The sequence below is a fragment of the Pipra filicauda genome, unplaced genomic scaffold (genome assembly GCF_003945595.2).
Source record: "Pipra filicauda isolate LSUMZ 115617 unplaced genomic scaffold, ASM394559v2 scaffold66_size7647185_pilon, whole genome shotgun sequence".
Lineage (NCBI taxonomy): Eukaryota > Metazoa > Chordata > Aves > Passeriformes > Pipridae > Pipra > Pipra filicauda.
In genome coordinates this window covers 3536346-3552628 of record NW_024104831.1, presented here as the reverse complement: position 1 = coordinate 3552628, position 16283 = coordinate 3536346, and positions in this window count along the sequence as shown.

Below are 16283 nucleotides of genomic sequence, written 5' to 3'. Positions count from 1 at the left end.
AGTGTCTGCTGTCGTCATGGTAGATACAACAGTCTGTGGTGGATAGTTCACAATGGGATGCCTGCCCTTTAGTGTAGTTTCTATAGCTCCACCTCTTGTAAGGATAGCTTTTTAAAAAATAATTTACTACACACTAGTTACAGTACACAGACATACATATCATGTAGCATAAAAACACTACTTTCTTTGTACATTCATAGCAAAGGCCATGGACAGAATATCTTTTTTGTTTATGATGTTTACTGTATATGTCTTTGTGCTCCTTTTTCTAGATCCTATCTGATTAACAATAAGCATAGCTTTTCAAATCCTAGAGTCCAGACAGTTTTTTCTATAGCTTATAAATAATGTTTGCTTAATATTTTCAGATCCTGGACTTAATTCACTGAAAGGAAAGCAAAAGGACTCTGATAGGAGATTTCTTACATACAAACCTTGTGGATGCAAATGGGATCCATAGCTGCTACTGTTAAAGAGTCCCTGACCATCTAAATCTGCTTCATTTACAGGTAGTGACATTAAAACAAAACTTCTAGGTTTCTCTGCTTAAAAATATTTTGAAATAATAATAATAGTAATTCTTAATTATATTTCTTTCCTGATATTTTGGATCATGCAATCTTGAGAGCACAGCTGGCATATCCTAAGGGAAATGTCATTTTACTGGAGATCTAGAAACATGGACCATTAATTTCCTTCAGATTTTCAAGAATGTAATTCTGTTTCCACCTCTTGTTGACTTTTATGGAGTTTGAGAGATAGTCTCTTGGGGAACATTTTCTTATTTCAGCCTTTAGCAGAAGATTATACAGCACTGTATGTGGTAATTCATTTGTAGGAATTAAGATGTCCATACTAGACTGTTCAAAGACACAGACTATTTCAGAATATGCAGGTACTAGGTGCATGCCTTAATGGTTTGTATATATATATATACCAAACACTTAAATGTAGAGATCTCCAAAAGCAGAATACCTCTATTTTCATTATAAAACAGCTACCATTTGCATAAAAAATTAAAATGTTTGGGGAACCAGTGTAGACAGTGACAGATTCTGAGTTGTGAATGTAACTCTACCAAATAGCAGCAAGTCAATATGCTTGTTGTTGTAAAACACATGAATTGGCTGAACACAAATGTCTCTAGGCATTTCAACATGTTGTGCTCTGATTCAAGACTGAAACATGTCTGAGAATGAATTCTTTGATAAACCTGTTGAGATCATCTGTATGACAGCCACTCCTGTTTTATTTTGTAGGTCTGATGTACCTGTACTTCTCTGCCCCCAGCAGCACAGATGGCAGCATTGTGCTCACACTGTGTTCTTGGATCGTGTGGAGGAAAAGCTTTGCCAGCTGCATCAGGGAGAGGCAGGTAGAGATGCAAGTGTTCACTCTACTATGTTAGGGACACTGGATCTTGCCTCATCCAGAGGGCAAACTTAGATAACAAAGGACTGATGGGTGCTGGCAGAATCCATAACTCCGTTGTTTGGAAGGGTTAGGAGGACACTGATGCCCAATTAAACTGACTAGACCCAAGCCTTCATTTGAGAGCAAAAAATGGAGATAGCTGGGCTGGCTTGCACTACTGAAAGGTTATTATCAAGTGAGATCCTTGCAGCATCCAGGGTGATCCTGGCTTACATAGGCTCAGGATATCCATGCAGACAATGCAGCATTGTCTCAGAATCTGAGTTGCAATGCTGATAATCTGCATGAGATGAAAAAATGAAAATGTGCTGATCACAACACTGACCTTAGCTGGAATAGCTTGTCCTTCTTGGAAAAATACGCTTGTCTGAGCGGAGTCCTCTGCTGCTATAGCCAGAATCCATATTGCTGATTGTCAAATCTCTTGACAGAGATCATCTTGGGGAGTAACCGCCACTCAAAGCAGGGTCATGGTGGATGGCTTTCTAAGGCAAGTAGAAAGTAGGACTGCTTTTAAACGTATTAGGAGACACTTTTTTAGCTTCCAACACACCTTTCCTTCAGTGTTCCTGAGCGGCTGACACTTGACAGTGCCCTCCGACAGTCTCCATGCCTGGCACCCAAAGTCCCGGGAGAAAAAGAAAAATATCCATGAAAACCAGAATTTTCTGCTTCCATCTTATCTAAAACAAACTTCTCATGGGGAAGATCTTGATCTTTTACCTGATGAAACCAGTTTTCTGTAAAACTGCATTTTCTCCCATTGTGTTGGATACTAGCCTGATGTGACCTTATGGGATGATGATTGTATTTAAATGCCAATGTCTTTCCTTTCACAGGAACTCCAGTCTAAGCAGCGTGGTGCTAGGAATAAAGCAGTGTGATATGGACTCCACATCACTATCCACACTGACCTACCAATTTCTTGGTCCCAAAAAATGTGTTCATCTGAATGTGCTACGGAAGACTAGTGGTCCTGAGATGTGTCTTGTGTCTATCCTGTGAGTCAGGAATGAGCTCTTTGAGAGACCTGACACACTTGTAACAAAGGAGGCCTAGATCCTTCAAACAGTACAAAATCTGGCACAGAGGATAACAGCCTTTATCAATGATGTTCAAATGTTTTAGCAAATATCTGTTTCTTACTGTAAATACCAGCATGGAACAAAACCATGGTAAATGCACTTTGTCTGGTTTATTAGTATTTGACCTCTTCTCCTTAGGTCCGGATTTTTGAAATAACATGGAAATTAACATTATTATCTCTTTCTACTTAACAAATTCCTCCCTATATAGATTTCTCTGTATTGCTAAAAATTACTTACCAATGCTTCCAATTAATTAATTTTTTTTCTCTAACCAGTCCCTCAGCCATCTGTAAGTAAAAGAAATGGCACAGCCCATCACACCTGGTAACTAGAGGGGCTGAATGCCATCATGAGCTTACTTTGGAAACTCCCTGTCCTCTGCACCCAAGAGCCGGTGATTAACAGACTATGCCAAAATAGAAACAGCTGCTTTGCTCTTGACTCTTAATTACTAGGAATTGACTGCTGAAAGATCAACACAGTCAGGTAGTTTCAATTTCTTTTCTAAACATAGTGTGTGGGTGTTGAGTATAACAGGGGGAAGCATTTTTTGTAATAGTCTGCATTCCTGAGGGCTCTGGAGGTATATCCGGAGCTGGATTTGGACTCAAATCTCTAGACTGAAACTGTAAGTAAGCTACATGGTAAATGCACACCCAGATAGTGATTTAGCACAAGAAAATTGCATACCGGATCATTTTGCCCATTCCAAAAGACAGTGAGTTACATATCACATTGGAAAGCTTGGGACACTAGCAAGAATCCCTTAAGCAATGATCTTCTAGTTCTATCTGCACTGTTGTGGAGTTCAGTGTTTCTCCAGGATTTCTCAGGTGCAACACTTGTAGAAAGAAAAATGTGTAAGATGTTGACAACAAAAACAACACATTTTTTGTTAAAGAGAGCTTCCTGCCAATTGTGTTGTATCTACAGGCATAGTTTGAAGTTTGCAGTTCCCCAAATTTGAGTTGGAAAGAATGAAGTCCCCAGTCTTCCTGTAAATTACCCATTTTCTTAATGCCAGACAAACACAGCCAAGTGAAAGCTGCTTTCTCTGTACATGGCAGATGAAAGACTTGGGACAAATAAAATTTCAGAGGTTGTTTGGATCTGGAGCTCTTGTTGGTGGACATAATCATAATATAACAGCATTTTATCTATACTAATCACAGATAATGATAAAATTCTAGCTGGGCTTCACCACAGTAATAGGAGTGACACTAATGAAGTGCCACATGTAGCAGTCCTTAAAAGGAATGCTATTGATCTGGTCTTTTTACAGATGGAAAAAGGAGACAGAGCAGGTAAATTGACTGGCCCAAAGGCATGAGAGAAGAGTTAGTTTCAGGCAAAGTCTTACAGGTAAACTTGATCTCTTATAACACATGTGAAGGCACTTCCAGTGTTCCCAAGGAAAAGAGGAATTAATTGATCTTTAACATCTTACATGACACCTCATCTTTAAAAATATGGATGTCAGAATTACGTCTTTCTTCTGATCCACAAGATGGGGGTTACCTCTTGCGCTTGCCTGCAGTGGGGAGGGAGACACATGGACGTGTTATAGACACTCATTTCCTGGCTTGGGCATCTTCACTCTTTCATTAAAGAGTCAGGAAAAAAACCACAGGGCTGCTCTGCAGTGAGGAGAGTGCAAGTTGCTAGAGCCTCTAGGTAAAAAGGCTGCTAAGGAAACAAAGGTACCTGCAGTAAACCTGTGCATGGAAATATATAATAAGAGATATCCTAAGAACCTAAACTGAGAGTTGTGAACCTAAGAGTTTCTTGAAAATGTTGGCTCAATTTGTTCACCTCCTTTGAGTGGCTATTATATACTATATACCTTTACCATATGTGACATATATAAGAAAGAACAGCTATTCCTGTTAAGAACACCGTGAAGAAGCATAAAGGTTTTTTTTCTTTGAACAGCACATCCTTGCAATGAAGCAGCTTAAAAAGCATTACTGCTAGTGACAGGACAAGTACATTCCTTCCAAATTCCTACAGGGGTATGACATCCAGCTGTAACTGTTGTGAAAGGCAGCTGTAGAGCTCTGTAGTGGGTTGACCCTGGCCAGATGCCAGGTACCCACTAAAGCCACTCTCTCACTCTCCCTTTGCAACTGAATAGAGGAGAGAAAAAAACCAGCAAAGGATTCATGAGTTAAGAGCTGGGAGAGGTCACTTACTGATTACCTTCATGGACAAACCAGACTCAAAGTAGGGATATGAATTAAATTTATTACTAACAGGATAAGAGCCAAAGAGTGAGAAATAAAACAATCTTAAAAATGCTTTCTCCCCAACCCTCCTTCCTTCCATGTTCTCCTTCCTCCCTACCAGTGGTGCAGGGGGACAGGGAATGGGAGTTACGGTCAGTTGTTGTTTCTGCTGCTGCTCAGGGAGTCCTTCCCCTGCTCCTGTGGGGTCCCTCCCACAGGAGACAACCCTTGATGGACCTCTCCGTCGTGAGTCCGTCCCTCGGGCATCAGTTCTTCCCAAACTGCTGTCCCATGGGTCACTCCTCCATGGGGTGCAGTCCTTCACAAATGAGCTGTACTGATGTGGGTCCCCCACAGGGGCCACAAGTCCTACCCGGGATAAACCTGCTCCAGCATGGGCTTCCCTCTCCATGGGCTGCAGGTCTCCAGCAGGACCCTGCTCCATCTTGGGCCTCCCATGGGGTCACAACCTCCTTGAGGCATCCAGGGGCTGCAGGTGGGTCTCTGCACCCCAGTGGTCCTCCATGGGCTGCAGGGGCACAGCTGCTCCACCATGGTCTTCACCACAGGCTGCAGGGCCTCAGCTCTGGCACCTGGAAATCATCCTCCCCCTCCTTATGCACTGATCTTGGTGTCTGCATTGTTGTTCCCATCTTTTCACTCCATTCTTCCCTGGCTGGAATTCTTTCTGCGCAACAACTATCTGTTCTTAAATATGTTATAGCAGAGGCATTACTATTTCTCCTGATTGGCTCGGCCTTGGCCAGCAGCCAGAAGTCTGTCCTGGAGCCAGCTGACATTGGCTCCACGGGACAGGGGCAACTTTTAGCAGCTTCTAACAGAAGCCACCTCTGTAGCTCTCCCCATGCCCCCCTGCTACCAAAACCCAGCCACAGAAACCCACTACGAGCTGCCATCCAGCTGTGCAGCTAGAAGCCCCCATTACCCTCCCAGGCTTACCAGTACAGTGGCTTGATCTGAAGATGCTGGTGATGTTGCTATACAATATGGAGATTTAGCTCTCCGAAGAGCAGTTCTGTTTCCACTGCAATATTGGCTTGATGTATGCCAGCATCCAGCAGAGCCCAGCAGTAGTGCAGTGTCACTGACCTTTTGCATTGTCTCTGTACCATTGCCCATGGCACTGGTGTACAGGTGCACATGGAAAAGCTCAGCTCCCAAGCAGAGTGCTGTGACAACTCTTCATGTCGGCCCCAGATTAGCATCTCCTTATCCCTCTGTTGCACACTCAAGTTGTTCCAGAGCCCAAAGGAGCCCTGCAGAGATGTTTGCCATTCAGGCTGATCTCCATCTCCTCTGACACCTTTCACAAAGCTCCTAAAACTTCAGAGGAAGCGGACTGTGGTTTTTGTATTAAGGGCTGGCTAAAGTGGTGTTCTCATGCCTCAGCAGTTGTAGATACATGTAAAATCTCTTCATCCTTCTTACTTTTGCATTCTCATTGTGGGGGCGAAAATGCACAATAAATCTTGCTGACAGCTATGCCAGCATTTACGGACACAGTCAACCGCAGTGTGAGCACCTCTTAGCCCAGCTTATGAGGAATGAAAAGTATCCATTACCAAAAATTTCACTGACCTCAAATCTCTTCCCGTAAGTCAATATTTTTCCATTTACTTCAGTGTACTTTGAAACAGGCTTAATGGAGGTGAATTCTTTTGTTTTAGGCAGCACTATCGGATTGTTCCTTTACAATTGCTAATTCCCTTAGAATTGAAAATCTCTACAGCTTGTATAAATGCAGAGAGTGAATGTGGATACTTTCTGAAATCTTAAAAGGAAGAAGTAGGTTTACAGGCTAACTGTAAATACTATGATCTCACAAATGACCAGAAGAAGTAGGTGTTACATAAAAATATGTTCAGATCTTTCACCCACATATACTGATTCTATAAAGACAATTAAATAGATTCTGTACATTACTAATATTAGTATTTTCCATATGTATATAACTTACCCTGCATATATTTATTATAAAACAGACAGCAAGATTTCAAGGTCTCTGCTCAGGATATCCCCTGCCCTGCCACTCCCCCATATACTTCAAATTCAATGTTATCTCTAAAACTGTTGTACTTTGGGCTAGATTTAACCATGTCCCCTGTGATTTCTGGAACTGAGAGCCTACTCATGAACAATTACCATGCAGATTCAGTATTTGAATTATACACAAGACTCCTAATTCTGATCTAAGATCTGTCAATAGTTCTGCAACTTTTTTTTATATTTTTTCCATGAATTTATGCCCAAGTTCAAAAAAAGACAACTTTCTATATCCTTCCTCCATCACAAACCCATATTTTTGAAAAATTAAGCACACACACATGGAGTACTCAGGTGGTCAACAAACTTCAAGTACTTTAAATGGTTGTATGATCATACTGGTCATGCTGAAAGTGCTAATGTCCTTGTCATACTAAGCCTTTGAAATACCAAATTTTATGCCTTTCTTGTGGAACAAAATTATAAAAAGACACAAAACAATCAACCTAACAATAGATTAAAAATATAATGTCTAAAGAGTTATTATTCATTTATTAAGATCTTTCTGAGACCTGATTTATAAAAGCTGGTAAAAGAGGAGATTGGTTTGCAATAACAAAAATCTGGTATTGGCCACAATTAAAATTAATATACTGGAAAAAAATGTAAAGAATAATTTGCTGCTAGATACTTCTCTGCTCCATTGAACGTTGCTTTGAGCATTGCATTATACCTTATCTCATTGCAGTGATAGCAGTAGGGTAATTTTATTACCTTAATAATACAACTGCAGTTAGCTAACACTGCACAGTTTAGTTCATATAAGAAAGAAAAATATTTATTTGTTTTAAGTAAGGGGCTGTTTTTAAAAAGGCACTAAGTGCATCCAAAAGGACGCATAAGAGACCTGTGCAATGCTAAGTAAAGGAGTGAAGCAAAATGAAAAATATTCTGGGATGCCTCTTTTCATTTAGATAAAATTAATACCTTCTTTTCCTTCAACACCAACGACTGGAACAGCTTAAGAAATGCTGGAAATGTTCTGGATGAATTTTGTGCACATGGTTGTGAAGGACAACAAGTAGGGATAAGATGGGGAGAAGGGGGAGTGGTGGAGTCGTGGGGAGAGGGCTTTGGAGGGGGCAGTGGGTTGTGCACAGCAGCTGTGGCCGCAGGACGCCTGTACATGGTTCTTTTCATAAAGAGCCAGTTAAGTTTTAGTACCATGGGTTTTCCTCACATTAGAAACCAACAGGCAGCAAATGAAACACAGAAACTTTATTCTGTAACTGTTTTAAACACAGAAGTGTGCTTTATAACACTGAAGTGCTTCTTTTCCTCCACAGAGGCCTTTTCTTAGTTGGAAAAAACAAAACCAGAAAGTGCCTGTCATGCAGGTTGTACTAAAATTATGCTTCACGCAATAAACTTAGATGTTATAATGTGTTCTTCAACTGACTCTTTTCCTATCATCTTTTACTTTGTAAAGAGTAACAGTTTATTTTCACTTCCTTCCTATATATTTGAAGAAGGCAGTAGCCAAGCAGTGATGGTATTCCTTCTATGTTCGTCTCAAGAGATGGATAGGAAAACTGCAATTGCCTGGCAGCCAGTGAAACTTCAAAACACGGAGCCATAAACAGCTGTGTTCCCTTACGTGTTTTCCTGTGAGGATAATTGTTCTTGTTGATGGTTATGTACCTTCGAAAGTAAATAACAAACAATGTTACTAGTGAAAATAACTAGAAATAGAGAAAGTCAGAGGATAGAAATGGGATTTTTCTGCTCCCAACAGAGGAAATTTTCTGACCTTGTGGAGAAGACAAGGAAGGAAAGGGAATATAATGGCCTGGTGTATTTTAAACAAATGTTTCAATATGTACCCTTCCCTCTGATTACGTCTTTAAAACCTGGCTGGCATGCCCAGTGCAAAAACATGAGCCTTAGCACATAGGGGCTGTGTAATCGCCTAATGTTGGCTACCTTGGACTGAGCAAGGAAAATACTTCTCTTGAAATCGAGAAGGACAAAGCCTTAAGTGGCTTCCAGATCTGCAATTTCAAGCACACAGTCCATGCCCATAATCCTTTGTCATTGAAGAAAAAAGAGCACAAATTTGTAAATTTATTTATTGATTTTATTGTGCTGGGATTTGGGGGTTTTGATTGTTTGTGTTGGTGTGATTTTTTTCTTCCTAGCACCATACAGTATATCACAGTTTCACAACATTATAGTCCTTTAAGACTGGGCACCACTCATTCTTTTGTGGTACTGTTAAGGATTTTACTTTTAGAAATAGAAATTTGATAAATATACTCTCAAAAGTCATATAGGAAGTGGGAATGATTGGGATGGAGATAACATTTATATTTGGCTTCTAGCAGATCTAGTCATGAAGGCTTGGAGCCAAGCTTGGAAACATGGGACAGGAGAATGCCAGAGCCCTCAGAGTATTGCACGAAAATGAGAGCATGGGATTTAAGCTAGCGGGATAAACTGAAGACCAAGGGAAAAGAGGTACCTAAACTACTGATTTGGGAGAGAACCTGAAGGTTGCTTTCCATCTGTTAAACAGTTTTATTCTGTAAGGAGTGAATGTTGTAATTCTATTTGGGAGAATAAGTATAAACAGTATTATTGACATGAAGGAAATAAGGGGATGATAAGTATTGGAAACATTAGCTCTTTTTTTATTTTAGTTAGAGCATTCATTCATTCTGGGAACTATGCCTAATGCTAGCTTAATCAAGAGTGTGTAAATAAACTGCCCATTTCACTGTCTCACATCAGTTATGCATTTTATCTCACACTTTATTTTATCTGGTATCTGCCCTTTGTCAGTGGGCAATCAAACAGGAAGAGGAATCAGGAGAACAGAGTTTGCAAAGATAAAGCACTGTGTCCCTGAGGACATGTCTTCTCTAGGATAACAGGCTCCTTAAAACAAGATACTAAGAAAGTGGACTGAGGGACTGAGGGAGTTATGGTTTACTGATCAGAATTCAGTTGATATGAAATGTGTGTTCTTCAAACTTTCTCATGAAAAAATCTTGTCCCTGATAAGTGGCAAAAAAGCTTAACAATATATTACTCCTTGTCTTTCCTTGTCACTTACACTTATGAAATCAACTTTGAAATAAATGTTAACAGTACAACATTTAATGTCAAGGCACCTCCATGCTTTCCTGGTATAGTGGCAATCAGAAACCAGAGGTTGGGTTCTTTTCCAGTAACTATGTCTCATAATCTTGAAACAGGAATTGGACTCAAGCTTTGATTTAAAATAGATCTTTCTGTAGATCTCTTGAGCAATATCAAGATCCCATCTTGAACACATGCTACCAAAAGATGACTGTTTTAGAAGCCGCCTCCAGCAGGTTTGCAGATGTCAGCAACTGTTTAGCAAATTAGTATACTTTCAATAAGTCAGATAAAAGGAAGAAGTTAATTTTATAAATCTGGTGATCTTGATGAAGAAGCAAATGTATGAATGCCTTTGTGTAGACAGCTTTGCATTTAGATCTCCTCAATTCAGTAGCTGATTCCCAATAACCACCAGTGATCTTAGAAACTACTCAATTGGCCAAGGTTGATCAAAAAAGGGGTTTCTGCCCTCTTAAAACAAGCAGTGCTGAGACTATTAAATTTAAAATGCTGTGATGGGACTTTTGTTAATGACCTTAGTGTTTTGTGCTGTCGACCTGGCTAATACATAAAGACAGACACACAGTAACAAAGTTCATGATTCTCGAATGTGTTATTCTCGGAGAGTTTAAAACCACATTTGACTAGTGAAAGTATAACAATACACTTTGTGCTGTAAGAAAACAAGTATGAGGCATAAACACTTTCCTATATGATCTTGGTAACAACTGGATGTTTTGAGCAATCTAGAAAATACTTATTTTTCCCAAGTTGGTGTACCAAATTCAAGAAACCTTCAAGCAGACTTTTTTCAGAAAGTCAGAAAACAGGTGGTCTTCCTCTTCTTTCCCTCCCCTTATTTTCTGTGAAGGTCAATGAATGTTTTTGAAAAATTATTTTCAGTACATGATTCATATGTGAGATTTGATGAAAAATGTAACTTTTTGTGTTCAGCTTAGTACTTGCAGATATCTATTTACAAGGAGCTGCTCTGTATTTGAAAAACAGCCATACTACTGCAGTGAACTGTGTTATTCTGAAAATCTAAAGAAGCTGAAATCCTATTTTTATTCATAGTTAAATTAATTTTACAACTGTTTGACCTGGAATAGAGAGTCTGGCCTATTCCATGCACATCTACCACTGAAATCAGATACAATGATCAGATACAGATACAATTCTCAGAGAATTCAGAGGCACTAAATGGGGGTAGAAGATGCACATGCTTTGAGTACTCTGCTTTTCACACACAGAGCCTTTAAATACATAAAGATATCTTCATTCAATAGAAAAAACTATCTCAGAATAACTTTATTTCACCTGCAATTAGAATCTTATGAAAAATATGCTTTCCTTAGGATCTTAATTTAATGTCACACAAAGATTTTTTTTCTTATATTAAATTCAGTAACCTTCTCAGGCAGGTTAGTATCAAGGAAACAATGAAATAAACATTTACTATTTAAGAACGCAATGAAATAAATGAAACTGAAATCCTACCTCAGTTTAGACAACTACTACCAGTTTTTCTTATTACCACTTTTCTAGAGATCCGATTGTTCCCCCTTCCCTCTGTGTGAGATGTCTAGAAGAGCCACTGGTTTATGCAGATGGAGAATGCTGTTTTCCCTGGGTCCTCTGCACTCCCCATATTGCCATATCCAATATTTTAGGATCTCCTGTTGGAGAATTGATCTATGAGCTTAATGGATGTTGCATATTTAATTAATAGGTCCAGAAGATGATTGTGCTTTCTTCAAATTGTTCTTGATTTCTTGTTTCTGGGTAAAACTCTCTTCCTCGATTTTACTTAGATGCTTTTAACTTTAATTACTGCACTGATGGTACATGGCAGTGCAGCAATTTGCTTGTCCTTTATTACCAACTATTCAAAAATAATTTAAACCCTCATCAAAACCTTTAGCTGCAACATAAAAAAAAGAAACTTCAATTATCACTTCTTAGCAATCAAAAGATCATCCTAAAATTACATTCAGACCAAACTTAGAGTGATATTTTCAAATGTAAGATGGATAAACATCACTCTGACACTTACAGAAAGTCAATCCATGCAGACACATTCTGTAACTGCCTTATAGCAGTCTTTTTAGGCTATGTATTTGAACTTTACTCAACAAATAAATAAATAAATATGTATATAAATCAGGGTTTAATTCCCTTCCATCCTTTGTAATGTTTCTTTCACAAAGTACTGTGCACCTGAATCCCAGTAATACTGTGGAAATTGATAAAAGCAAGTGAAAGAGGGTTTGTAGCAATAATCAAAGTTATTGCCTGATATAAAATAGTCTTGTTTTAATTAAACTTTCTGAGTAACAATTTTTGGCCATTACCTCTGAATCTTTCTTAGCAAAAAACGGCCTTTCAATTTTTCTAGTGTCAATGAACGTACACTGATTAATTCAAAATTTTAACTCTTTGAAAAGAGCTGGAGATTTTCCCCATCAAACTTGAGACCACTAGATCTAAATATAAGGAAGCAAACTTAAGGATCAGTGGTATGGTCTGGATGAAACTTACTGATCCACGTAGAGAACAGCATGATTTATTCCTTTGGTATTTATTCCTTGCTTTTCCAGGGCAGGAAATGTGAACAGGCTGACTGATCATTGATGGGAATAATGGCAACATTTTTCTATCTAGGTAGACAATGTGGGTAAAGTGATGAGTCTGAGAATATATTTTTCTAAATCTTGTCTGGTCCCATGAACATGAAATGAAATGAAATGTCATGTCATATGAACACAAAGGATACCTTCTTTGTTTTGGAAGATAGGTGATTGTTGAAGAAGTGCTTCAATTCTCTCTCTCTGACTCCTTTAGATACGATATACTACGGCTTGAGATGAACTTAATAAGAATTTCTTGATTAAACATTTATGCTGCTCATTGAATAGTTCAGGGGAAAAACATAAGAAAAATGAAGGGAGCTATAACATACTTAATAATTAACACTTCACTTCTCACTATCTGTGTCAAAAATGTTTGCCTAGATTGTTTCACTGAAGCAAATATTCAGATCACTTTCTCTGCATACCCTACTTAGCCCCATTGCTGAAGAATGAATTTGAAGAGTGAGAGCTTCTCATCTGCTAGGTGTGTGGTGTCCTTACCTGCATAGATGAGAGTGGTGGGTGCCGCTGAGGAATCCCTCATTGTCTGTACTGGAAGCATGGAGATGGTCATAGGGAGCGGGAGTGCTCCTGAGAGCAGAGCAGAATGTAGGTAGGAGCCAGCCAATTGACAAGTGGAGCTCACAGTGTAGCTGTGATTCTGCCCTCTCTATGCCTTAGACAACTGCCTCAAAGCTACACACTAAGGCCCTTTATTTGCTCTGGACTTGAGGAATTAAAACCAGATTCCTCTCTTGAAGGTAAAGGAGGACTTCATGTTTTTATGTCAGGTTCTGCATATGTCTCATCGTTAGCTTCGTGACTCAAACTTTGCCAATAAGGAGGAAAGCTAGGTTTCAGTCTTTCATCAGCATGTTCTGGCTTTGCTAAAACTTTTTCAGTTGAAGCTGGGTTACTGAGCAGGATGATTTGAAGGACGATTATCACAGAATATTCTGACTTGGAAGGGACCCACAAGGATCATCAAGTCCAACTCTTAGTAAATAGCCTGTACAGGGAACAACCCCATGACCTTAGCCTCATGCTCTAACCAACTGAGCTAATCTCAGGGTCATGATGAGAATGGAGAAGAGATAATATAATTCTCTAGATTGTTTTTTTTAACTTGGCTGTCAGAGCTATATGGTCTGAATTCTGTATTCTCCTTCAGCTCACACAGTATCAGTGAAAAAAAAAATTTTTTAGATGTATATTGTAAATAAGAATTTAGCTCAGATCTCTGAACTGACTTCAATCTGAAATAACTGTTGATTTGTAATTCAGCAGCAGAACAGATAAGAACACGGGTCGACTTCTGTGACTGTTTGGACAAGAGTGTGCTTTTGACACACATACTCTGTGTACAGCAAACAGAAACTTGAGGCAAAACTAAACATCTGTAATCCCATTGTTGAGGCAGGGTCATAGAGTTCAGGAGGATACTTGGCATGTGTGGTGAAGAAGAAATAAGCTCTGTAGAAGGAAACACTTGTGACACTTGAAAATACTCTCTCCTTGCATTCCTTTTCATTCCTTCCATTGTTGGTTCCTGGTACTGTAATTCAAGCCTTGTAGGAGAACTTAAACCTTAGACTTTATACTGAAAGTTATTCCTGCTGGGAAAGATGCTGCAGCTTAACTTCTGGGGGCCCTTTTGGGTTCCTTGTATATATCACCTGGAAGAAACTACTCTGTGTTTTTGCAAACCTTATTATTGATTGGGACAAAAATCAGAACTCAGGACATTGCATTCTGTTTTTTTTTAATATATACACTCCCTGTATATACGCAGTATATGACAACAGTACTTTGAGGAAAAAAGATCCCTTACTCAATATAACAAAATACTTTGGAAATAAATGAGCAAAATTAAATGACAAAGTTTTTCATAAATCTTTGAATTCCCTGAGTCATGCCAAAGCTTTAAACTCAATACGTTTGATTCTGCTGTTTTAAGGATTAGATGAGGAGCAGGAACACCTTCTAGCAGTCCTGGTTGATCTATCATGACTTGGGAAAAAGACGGGGCATTTAAAGATGGCCATACCTCCCACAGTGCAGTGGAGTAGGTAGAAATCTACACCCTTACTCCATGACTGTGTTCCTGGGCTGTGACAGCAGCCAATTGATATATCCAGCCTCCCCCTATGGAAAGAGTGTGAGGCAAAATTATTTCCCCTTGTTACTGAACAGCTAAAACAGTGCTAGACCTTTGCCATCCCTCTGAGAAAGCCATAGTTTATCAGCAAGATATAATCTTTAATAAATTAAGTAGTCTGAAAGAAGTATGAAACTCCATTACATAGCAATTTCTAATGAGCATAGCAATTACAATCTGACCCCGGACTTCTGAGTCATGAAAACAATGCTATTTTCAGACCTTTCCACTTCAATTACTATATCAAAGGACATGCAAAAGCACATAAAAAGTAATTTTAAATATTGTTTGGTAATGTGCGAATCCTAAGATACTTCTCATTTTATTTCTCCAAAATTTCACTTTTGAATAACCATGTTAAAAAGATTTTGTTTATTCCAGAAGTTATGAAAATCTATGTAATGTTAACAATGCTAGCCTAATTTTGCTACCAAAAAAAGCAGATGGAAATGGAAGAAAGCACAATTTTCATTAGGAGTGAGATTGCAAAAGCAAGATTTGCAAATAGTCAAAAATTAATGTTGAAGAGTACAAACAAGTATCCTGGCACTTAGGACACAAACTTCAATCCAAGGTTTTCTTTGCTAGGAGCCAAATGATTACATAATCCTAGTAAGACAAACTCAGGCATGAGAAAACTCTGCTCTCAGTACTAACATCCTTTGTGTCTGAGTGGTGCCACAGACACCGAGACAAAACACTTAAACTGTTCTTGTGTCTTTAACCTTTGTCCATTGGTGTGTGATACTGGGAATGGTCAATGCTAAACAAATAGCATTAGCATGAGTCTCATGCCAGCAATGGGGATTCTGCTTACAGTAGTATTTAATCTGTAGACTGAAAATTTAAAGCTAGAGTAAGGAGATATAAATTTAACAAACCTATCCTGTGCAATCTGTGCACAAACAATTTTAGCTTGGCAAGACAGGCAGAACAGGCAGGAGAAATGAGGCTTCATAACACTGAGCTGGTTTGAACTCCTGTATAGGCAAAACTCAGCGCAATTCCAAAGTGAGTGCATCTTGCCAACTTCAGAAGAAATAGTAAATCCATACAATTACAGAGTGTTGTGGGAAGTTCTGCCCACACTGACTAAAGCAAACTAATGCACAAGAAGGCAAAAAGGCATTGAATTAGAAAAAAAACCAAAACCAACATGCCAACCAAACAAGAAAACCCCCCCAAAATGTGGTTGTGTAATTAAGTGAGTAAAACTGAACAGAACAAAATATTGAAACTGGAACTGTTGGAATTTTTTGGCTACCCTTCCTTGAGTTTTTTTCTTCTTCACATGATGAACATCTAGAGAAAGATATTTCATTTGGGAAGCATTGTGCTTTATCGAGCAGGCTTACTGCAGCCCTGGCAGAATGAGGGATAAAATGCTTGGCTGTGAACTTGTGAAGGTGAGTTGTAACATGTTCAGCTGAACCTTAGACAAAATAGAGCACTCGTAATTTCCTTTTTTAAACAGTGAGGATAAAGCTTAGGGTGCCTGTACACCTCTGTCTGGAAACTGATGAGAGGGTGCTCACCAAAATGGGAGAAAAGAGTAGATACCCACTGTGTAACACCATCTTTTTCCTCAAGACAGTAT